Below are 9,896 nucleotides of genomic sequence, written 5' to 3'. Positions count from 1 at the left end.
CCAAGTTGGCCCAAAACCCACCAAAAACCTCTCCATCATCTAGAGCGTTCGATCACGATCGCGTGGCCGCAAACCGCACCTCATTTGGACTCTCCTAGCTCCCTCCATGTCTATATAAAGACCCCCATTCGAAATCCCGGATCCAAACCCTAGATCCATCTTCGTCCGCCGCCGCCGGACAAAAACCTCAGTCGACGGACGTGTCCGACTTCCACCCCGCCGCCACGTGTCCCCGCCCGAGTCGCCGCCGCCTCCACCTACCGCGCCGGCCCGGCGAGCCCGCGGGAGGCCCTCCTGGCCCAGTTCCCGCGCGCCGCCGCCCGCGCCCGACGTCCTCTTTCTCCTTCGCCGCACCGCCTCCCCGCCTCCTCTCGCCGGACCTCCGCCGCCGCGCCATTGCCGGCCGGAGGAGAGCTCCAGCCCGGTCGCCGCGTCCTCCCTTCGCCGCCCGCGCGCCCCAAGGCGCCGGCCACCCTCGCCGACCTCGCTCCCGTGCCGCTCCGGCCCCTCACCACCCGGATCCGGCGCCCCGACAAGTTCCTCGACGATTCTGGCGAAGTTCCGGCTAACCTCGTTTCGCGTGAAGCCCCGGATCTGGATCTGAGATTTAAATCTCGGTTGACTTTCTCCCGAAACCCTAGTTCATATTGCCATGTTCATCGTGCTATAACTTTGCATCCGTAACTCCGTTTTGGGCATATAGCATTATCAAAATGTTCGTCTCAGAGAGCACATCATTTCATCTCATTGCATCATTTTCATTTGAGTTTATCTTGATGCCGGAAATGCTGTTAGAAGAGTGCTATTTGAGTTAATTGTCAGATCTGCTGCTCCATTTAGCTATTTGTCATTTTTGTCATGATTAATGTGTGCATGATATGCCCTAATGCTCTACATATGTTTTGTTAAGGGTTTTGCCATCTTTCTAGAGGTGCAACCCATGTATTTTTGTGATGTGTGTGGTGACTAGCACAAGCTTGCAAAGTGAGGCACTTGGTAATGCTGATTTCAGGGACTTAGCATTTCCACTAAGTCCTTGAGCTGTTTATTTCATATGGCCATATGTTCATGTTGTTTCCTAGTGATCCGTGCCTCTTTTGAGGATGATCAGTAAGGATGTTTTGTTAATCTTGTAGTGCTCTATCCATCCATGTATTTGTTTGCAAGTATGGAGCACCCTAGCTTGAGTCAATCGAGCTCTACTTTTGCTATTTCGTGAATCTGGGCAGATTGTCTATTTGTTAGCGATTTTGCCGAGGATGTTGTAGTTGATCCGTGCATGCTATGTTATTGTTCTTGCCATGTCTAGCTTGTATTTTGTGTATTCTTGATGGGTGTATGTTTAGCTTGTTATGACTTGCTCTGTAGTGAGTGCATCAAGCTCGTAAACATGCCTACTTGATATCTGTTTTCAGCATGCTCCAGTTTTCACTAAGTCTGTGATCTGATTATGTTTTTGCCATGTTCACATGCTTGCAAATGTATTTTCTGATCCCTTATGGCTCAAGGTCACTAAGGGACTTTTGTTAAGCTCTTTGAGTAGCTCCATGCCATGCTTTACTTTGCCATGTTCAGATCCTGTAGCATGTAGTTTTGTTGCTCCAAAGAGTGCTATCTGATCTGAGATTCCAGACAAGTGTTATTTTCACTAAGTCTGAAATCTGTTTACCAAATGCATTTTTGCCATACTTGTTTGAACCTGTTAATGAATGATTTGGCTGTAGCTCAGTGCTAGACTTTTGTTAAGCATCATGAATGGATTCCTGCCATGTATTTTGATGCCATGTTTGGGTGCTGTAGCATGTTCATCTTGTTGCATTTAGATGGCTACTTGCTGTAAATCGCAGAACGTGGTCATATTTGAATTGCTTGCCATTTCCAAACCGTAACTCCGATTCCGGTGTTCTTTATATCATTTTCAAGCGATTTCATCTCATCTTTCCAGTGGCACACTTGGATTTCCATGTTGAGGCCAGGTTCATGCATCCCTTGTCAAATCTTGCATATGCATCCCGCATCGCATCCCGCATAGCATACCATCCTTGCATCATATTGTTTGATCCTTGCACGTGGTTGATTATACTAACGAGGAGCCCGTTGAGTTTGCTTTCGAGGATCCAGTCAACTCTGACAACTTTGCAGGCAAGATGATCATACCCTCGAAATCACTACTATCTTCGCTATGCTAGATGCTCGCTCTTTTGCTATGCCAATGCTACGATGCCTACCACTTGCTTTCAAGCCTCCCAAATTGCCATGTCAAATCTCTAACCCACAATGTCCTAGCAAACCATTGATTGGCTATGTTACCGCTTTGCTCAGCCCCTCTTATAGCGTTGCTAGTTGTAGGTGAAGATTGGAGACCGTTCCTTGTTGGAACATTATTTACTTGTTGGGATATCATTATATTGCCATGTTATCTTAATGCATCTATATACTTGGTAAACGGTGGAAGGCTCGGCCTCTCGCCTAGTGTTTTGTTCCACTCTTGCCGCCCTAGTTTTCCGTCATATCGGTGTTATGTTCCCGGATTTTGCGTTCCTTATGCGGTTGGGTTATAATGGGAACCCCTTGATAGTTCGCCTTGATTAAAACTTTTCCAGCAATGCCCAACCTTGGTTTTACCATTTGCCACCTAGCCTCTTTTTCCCTTGCGTTTCCGGAGCCCGAGGGTCATCTTATTTTAGCCCCCCCCCCCGGGCCAGTGCTCCTCTGAGTGTTGGTCCGAACTAGAGTCCTGTGCAGCGCCCCCTCAGGGAAACTCGAGGTTTGGTTTTAGTTGTATGGAGCGCTCATCTGAGTGTGCCCTGAGAACGAGATATGTGCAGCTCCTATCGGGATTTGTCGGCACATTCGGGCGGTGTTGCTGGATTTGTTTTAACTTGTCGAAGTGTCTTGAAGAACCGAGGTACCGAGTCTGATCGGAACGTCTCAGGAGGAGGTCAATTCCTTCGTTGACCGTGAGAGCTTGTCATGGGCTAAGTTGGGACTCCCCTGCAGGGTTTTGAACTTTCAAAAGCCGTGCCCGCGGTTATGGGCAGATGGAAATTTGTTAATATTCGGTTGTAGATAACTTTAACCTTAACTTAATTAAAATGAATCAACAGTGTGAGTTACCGTGATGGTCTCTTCTCGGCGGAGTCCGGGAAGTGAACACGGTGTTGGAGTAATGTTTGCCGCAGGATGCCCTCTAGTTACTCGTTCGTGCTTTGCCTCCTCTGCTCGCTCTCTTTTGCGAACAGGATAGCCACCATATATGCTAGTCGCTTGCTGCAGCTCCACATGTTTACCTTGCCTTACCTATAAGCTTAAATAGTCTTGATCGCGAGGGTGCGAGATTGCTGAGTCCCTGTGGCTCACAGATTACTATTACACCAGATGCAGGGCCTGATGATTCCGCTCCAGATGACGCGCTTGAGCTCAAGTGGGAGTTCAATGAGGACTCTCAACGATACTACGTGTCTTTCCCTGATGATCAGTAGTGGTGCCCAGTTGGGGGTGATCGGGACCGTGTCGCATGTTGGGTTATCTTTTATTTTGGCGCCGTAGTCGGGCCATGAGTGTTTGAATGATGTAATGTTATTTATGCACTTTGATTGACGTGGCGAGTGTAAGCCAACTATGTTTCTCCCCTTTATTATTTATGTTACATGGGATGTTGTGAAGATTGCCTAACTTGCGACATTGCTTTCAATGCGGTTATGTCTCTAAGTCGTGCCTCGACACGTGGGAGCTATAGCCGCATCGAGGGCGTTACAAGTTGGTAATCAGAGCCTTCCCCGACCTTAGGAGCCCCATTGCTTGATCGTTTTTAGCAGCCGAGTTGTGTCTAGAAAAAAATGTTTTGAGTCATTTAGGAATTACATATCGGAGAGTTTAGGAATTCTTTTTTACTTCCCAGTCTCCTCATCACTCTGGTAAGGCATCCTGACGTAGAGTTTTGACTCTTCTCTTCTCAAATTTCACTAAAAAAATTTTTTAGGATCACGCGGGTATCTTGGAATCATTCCGATGGTTTTATGACGAGAACATTGTCTTGGTGCCTCCTGTCAGGGGTTTTGTGGAAGTGTCCCGGGGAGTTGAGCTCTGAGGTGTTGTCGTCATAATTTTATCGTTGCAGTTCTGGAATACCTGAGTTTAGTACGCCGACATCGAAAATCTCTTTTATGCAGTTCGTTGGTGAGATAACCTCGACGCCACCCAGTACTGGGGCGGGAGTTCGGGAGTGATAGAGGCGAGGGTGTCCCGATCTTTCGATGAGATGATAACTATCGATTTGGTGGAGACGACTTTGACGATCCGACTACAAACGTGCACGACGTTGCGCCTTAGCAATCGCTAAACCAACTTCCGAGGGTTATTGACCATGCCGGAGCACGATCAACCTGACCACGAGGGTCTGTTTCCTACGAGCAAACGAAGAACGAGCAAGAATATGATAAAGCAATCTGAATATTGCAAATATATATGAGGTATTGATAATGGTGGGGATCCGGAAGCGGTCTTGGTCTGGTCGTTGGACACAAACGAAGTACACGAAGTTGCAATGGCTAACTTTTAACTAAACAAATCCCAAGGAAAAAGCTACTAGATGGATCTACTTATATAGGAGCAAGGGGTGGCGGCCAAGGAGGTGGGAGGACGTCCCAAGGCAGCCTAAAACTAACCCTAGGTCGTACAAGGTTCATGGGCCCAAGTGGAGGTGATGCAACACCTTTGGGCTTCTAGTTTGACTCGGATTCTGCTGCAATGTTAGATTGTTTCGTCCGTAACTCAACGCTCCGGACGAATTTGAAGGTGAATCCAATTGGGATGGAAAGAGCACGAAATCTAGTTTCCAAGAAAAAACGAATCACCCAATTCGGAGTCCGTATGAAAAAGTTGTTGGCGTTTTGAGTCAGGTATGTCTGTGTAGTCCGAATCTGAATCCAGAACGTGAGAGACTTGGACTCTATCTTCTCTTGGCCCAAAAGTGACGTGAGAGGACTTTTTGAACACAACCTAAACATCTCCTTTTCCCTTATCTTCATATGTGGATTGTACAAATGTCCCATACACCTGCAATTAGACAAAACACAAAAGTGTGTGAAGTATTTTTGTTCTGGATAACATAAATAGACTATTGAATAGTTTGCATTAGAAATCACCTGACAAATATGCATGTATGCAATATTTTTGGTCGTATCCAAGGTAGTCATGTCCTCATCAGGCCACGAAATTGATAGAGGCGAGGGTGTCCCGATCTTTCGATGAGATGATAACTATCGATTTGGTGGAGACGACTTTGACGATCCGACTACAAACGTGCACGACGTTGCGCCTTAGCAATCGCTAAACCAACTTCCGAGGGTTATTGACCACGCCGGAGCATGATCAACCTGACCACGAGGGTCTGTTTCCTGCGAGCAAACGAAGAACGAGCAAGAATATGATAAAGCAATCTGAATATTGCAAATATATATGAGGTATTGATAATGGTGGGGATCCGGAAGCGGTCTTGGTCTGGTCGTTGGACACAAACGAAGTACACGAAGTTGCAATGGCTAACTTTTAACTAAACAAATCCCAAGGAAAAAACTACTAGATGGATCTACTTATATAGGAGCAAGGGGTGGCGGCTAAGGAGGTGGAAGGACGTCTCAAGGCAGCCTAAAACTAACCCTAGGTCGTACAAGGTTCATGGGCCCAAGTGGAGGTGATGCAACACCTTTGGGCTTCTAGTTTGACTCGGATTCTGCTGCAATGTCAGATTGTTTCGTCCGTAACTCAACGCTCCGGACGAATTTGAAGGTGAATCCAATTGAGATGGAAAGAGCACGAAATCTAGTTTCCAACAAAAAAAGAATCACCCAATTCGGAGTCCAGATGAAAAAATTGTTGGCGTTTTGAGTCAGATATATCTGTGCAGTCCGAATCTGAATCCAGAACGTGATAGACTTGGACTCTATCTTCTCTTGGCCCAAAAGTGACGTGAGAGGACTTTTTGAACACAACCTAAACATCTCCTTTTCCCTTATCTTCATATGTGGATTGTACAAATGTCCCATACACCTGCAATTAGACAAAACACAAAAGTGTGTGAAGTATTTTTGTTCTGGATAACATAAATAGACTATTGAATAGTTTGCATTAGAAATCACCTGACAAATATGCATGTATGCAATATTTTTGGTCGTATCCAAGGTAGTCATGTCCTCATCATCCTCCCCTTTTTGAAAACAAAGCCGTCCTCGGCATTGCTTAATCTGAAATGTGGCTAACAAAAGAGACAAGGTGTACATGTTGTATATGTATATGTCATCCATTTTAACTTCCCTTGATTTTTGCACATATGTCACATGTATACATGAGTAACTTTCATTGTTCATAAAATCTAAAGCCGAAAAATTATCACAAGAAGTAGAAGGCATGAAAATATTGCAACTCAGTTTGCACATATAAGTGAAGCTCTTATTCACTTCAAAAGATTGGCAATGTTCATCATTAAACCATCCTAACTTCGATGAATAAACCTTACTTGCATCAAATTTACATGCTATAACATGCTTAAATAAGCAAACATGCAATAAGTCATTGGACACAGAATCATCATCAAGATTAGAGGTCATATCAAAATGATTAAACATTGGTTCTTTTGCATCAACAGTTAATTCAATGGGTGCACTCAAAATTGTTGATATTTCAGTTGTTTGATCACATGATGCATTCATGACAGTAAAAAGAGTCTCTAAAATAGGTGGTGTGCTCAAATCAACAGGTAACTCAACACATGATGCATTCAAGTTAACTAGGCATGCTTCATTCTCATGTGAAGTTATATCATCAAGACCTTTACTGTTACCTCGCAGAGATGTAGCTGATGTAGGTACGGACGTTGACAATGTACCATACTCTTGAGATGATATCACGCTCACAATCCGAGGTGGGGCTGCTCTAGTAGGTGCAATATGGAGTAACCAACCGGCGGTGGTGAGCATGAACTGGAATAGTAGTTGTTGTAGTCACCCAATGCATCCTCCTGTATTTGTCTCTCAAAGGTACAAGCACGGACATACATACCAGTAATGCGACGAGGAATATACTGAAATCTTGCCTGAATATCATGGTTCAAACCACCAAAAAATCTATTCATTGTATCATCCTCAGATTCTTCTATGTCACAATGATGCATATAAGATTTGAACTCTTGGTAGTAAGCATGAACAGTGTTACTGCCTTGTTTTAATTGCTCCAATTTGCGACGCAATTCACGACGATAGTAAGGAGGAAAAAATTGTTGTCTCATTACAGCTTTCAAAACTTTCCAAGTTGTGGGTTGGTTATCAATGTTTTTTTACAATGTACACTCCACCAAACAGAAGCAAAACCAGTAAATGCTCTAATGGTAGCTCGTACTCTCTCAAGTTCAGAAAAATCATGGTGACTAAAAACTTGTTCTACTTCAAGCTCCCAAGCTAGATAAATAGCAGGATTAAATCTACCCTCAAATGATGGTAAAAAGATAACCTGACCATATGCTTGTGTGTGTTGTCCCAACTCTCGTGATGGTGAAGATGTGTCCGTCATCCAAGAACTTCTATCTCTGAAACCTGTCATGATTAGTAGAAACAAGAACCAAAATTCGAGAATAATGTTCCTATGAACTACTAGGATGTGGTTGTAAAGTGCTCACAGTAAAGCAAATATCGATATATTACAAGTTCTTACCATGCGGCAGGTGGTGACAGGCAACCAGCGGTGTCAAATAACTCTGAAGATTGTGTAAAACGATTGCCAGGGGAACTTACGTATACACGGTAGAAATATGTGGAGCTGGGTTGGCTATATATGGTAGCAAAAGATTAGCAATAATCAATTCAGAGATGCAATGTTGAATAAATGCTCAACGACGGTACTGTGCTGGTCCTAGACTAGACCAAACTAGAGACGCGAGCCTAGAACACTAATGAGGTCACGTCGTAGCACAACTAGCATCAATAAAGGATATGAAGTAGCTCTGGACAGCAAGATATAAGTGAAGATCACAATAGCAGTAGACCTATTTAGAAGCTGATGTTGAGGTGCCAAATACTGAACTAGCTTCTGCAACTATTTAGATGCGGCTCGTCGCTAGCTTTCATTTGAGTACTCGCGGAGCCAAAACAGACTTCATATGAAGAAGTTATGCATGTTTTACTGAACAGTGCACAAAACAGATTCCAATCCGAATTCAACGACGAGATTGAGTCTAGATAGATCCGAATTTTGTTTTTTTTCTCCTCTCTTTTTTTTCTCACACTTTTTTCTTTTCCTTTCTTTTTTTTCTCTGACTTTTTTTTTACTTTTTTTCTCTCGTTTTTTTCTCTATCTTTTTTTTCTCTCCCTCTTTCCAAAACAAACTAGATAAGATGTAGATTGGATCAAGCGAAGATGGGAACGATCTCAACTATGATTATGGCAATGAACGGTGGGTAGCACGTGGAGGAAATTGATGGATGGGTGGTGGACAGCGGAAGGGATAATGATGCAGCGGCGACGTGACTAATGTGAACAGAACTCGAAACTCTAAACGACCTAGACACTAAGACCAGCAACTCGACACGACGATGCAACCGATAATTCAACTATGCAAGCAATGAAAAGAAAATTGCAAAGGCTCAGACTGGCTTGGACAAAGGATGAATACATCTAACTCTTTTTTGTGGATTTTTCTTGGACAATAGGTAAGAAAATAAATCTAATCTAGGAAAACTGGAAATTCTCACAGAGCAACCTGAAAACTGATACCACTTGATATGAGGCGAGGGAGTCCCGATCTTTCGATGAGATGATAACTATCGATTTGGTGGAGACGACTTTGACGATCCGACTACAAACGTGCACGACGTTGCGCCTTAGCAATCGCTAAACCAACTTCCGAGGGTTATTGACCACGCTGGAGCACGATCAGCCTGACCACGAGGGTCTGTTTCCTGCGAGCAAACGAAGAACGAGCAAGAATATGATAAAGCAATCTGAATATTGTAAATATATATGAGGTATTGATAATGGTGGGGATCCGGAAGCGGTCTTGGTCTGGTCGTTGGACACAAACGAAGTACACGAAGTTGCAATGGCTAACTTTTAACTAAACAAATCCCAAGGAAAAAGCTACTAGATGGATCTACTTATATAGGAGCAAGGGGTGGCGGCCAAGGAGGTGGGAGGACGTCCCAAGGCAGCCTAAAACTAACCCTAGGTCGTACAAGGCTCATGGGCCCAAGTGGAGGTGATGCAACACCTTTGGGCTTCTAGTTTGACTCGGATTCTGTTGCAACGTCAGATTGTTTCGTCCGTAACTCAATGCTCCAGACGAATTTGAAGGTGAATCCAATTGTAATGGAAAGAGCACGAAATCTAGTTTCCAACAAAAAAATAATCACCCAATTCGGAGTCCGTATGAAAAAGTTGTTAGCGTTTTGAGTCAGGTATGTCTGTGCAGTCCGAATCTGAATCCAGAACGTGAGAGACTTGGACTCTATCTTCTCTTGACCCAAAAGTGACGTGAGAGGACTTTTTGAACACAACCTAAACATCTCCTTTTCCCTTATCTTCATATGTGGATTGTACAAATGTCCCATACACCTGCAATTAGACAAAACACAAAAGTGTGTGAAGTATTTTTGTTCTGAATAACATAAATAGACTATTGAATAGTTTGCATTAGAAATCACCTGACAAATATGCATGTATGCAATATTTTTGGTCGTATCCAAGGTAGTCATGTCCTCATCAGGGAGTATCGCCATAACTTGTATAACGGATGCTTTTCGAAGGTTGAGGTAGATGGTTTCCAAAGTTTTTTCTCGGTTATGTGTTGAAGGATGGATACAGCTGGATGTAGGATTTGTTAGATTTGGTTGATATATTATGCTTCC

The sequence above is a fragment of the Triticum aestivum genome, chromosome 3A, assembly GCF_018294505.1.
Source record: "Triticum aestivum cultivar Chinese Spring chromosome 3A, IWGSC CS RefSeq v2.1, whole genome shotgun sequence".
Taxonomy (NCBI): Eukaryota; Viridiplantae; Streptophyta; class Magnoliopsida; order Poales; family Poaceae; genus Triticum; species Triticum aestivum.
This window is presented reverse-complemented; position numbering follows the sequence as displayed.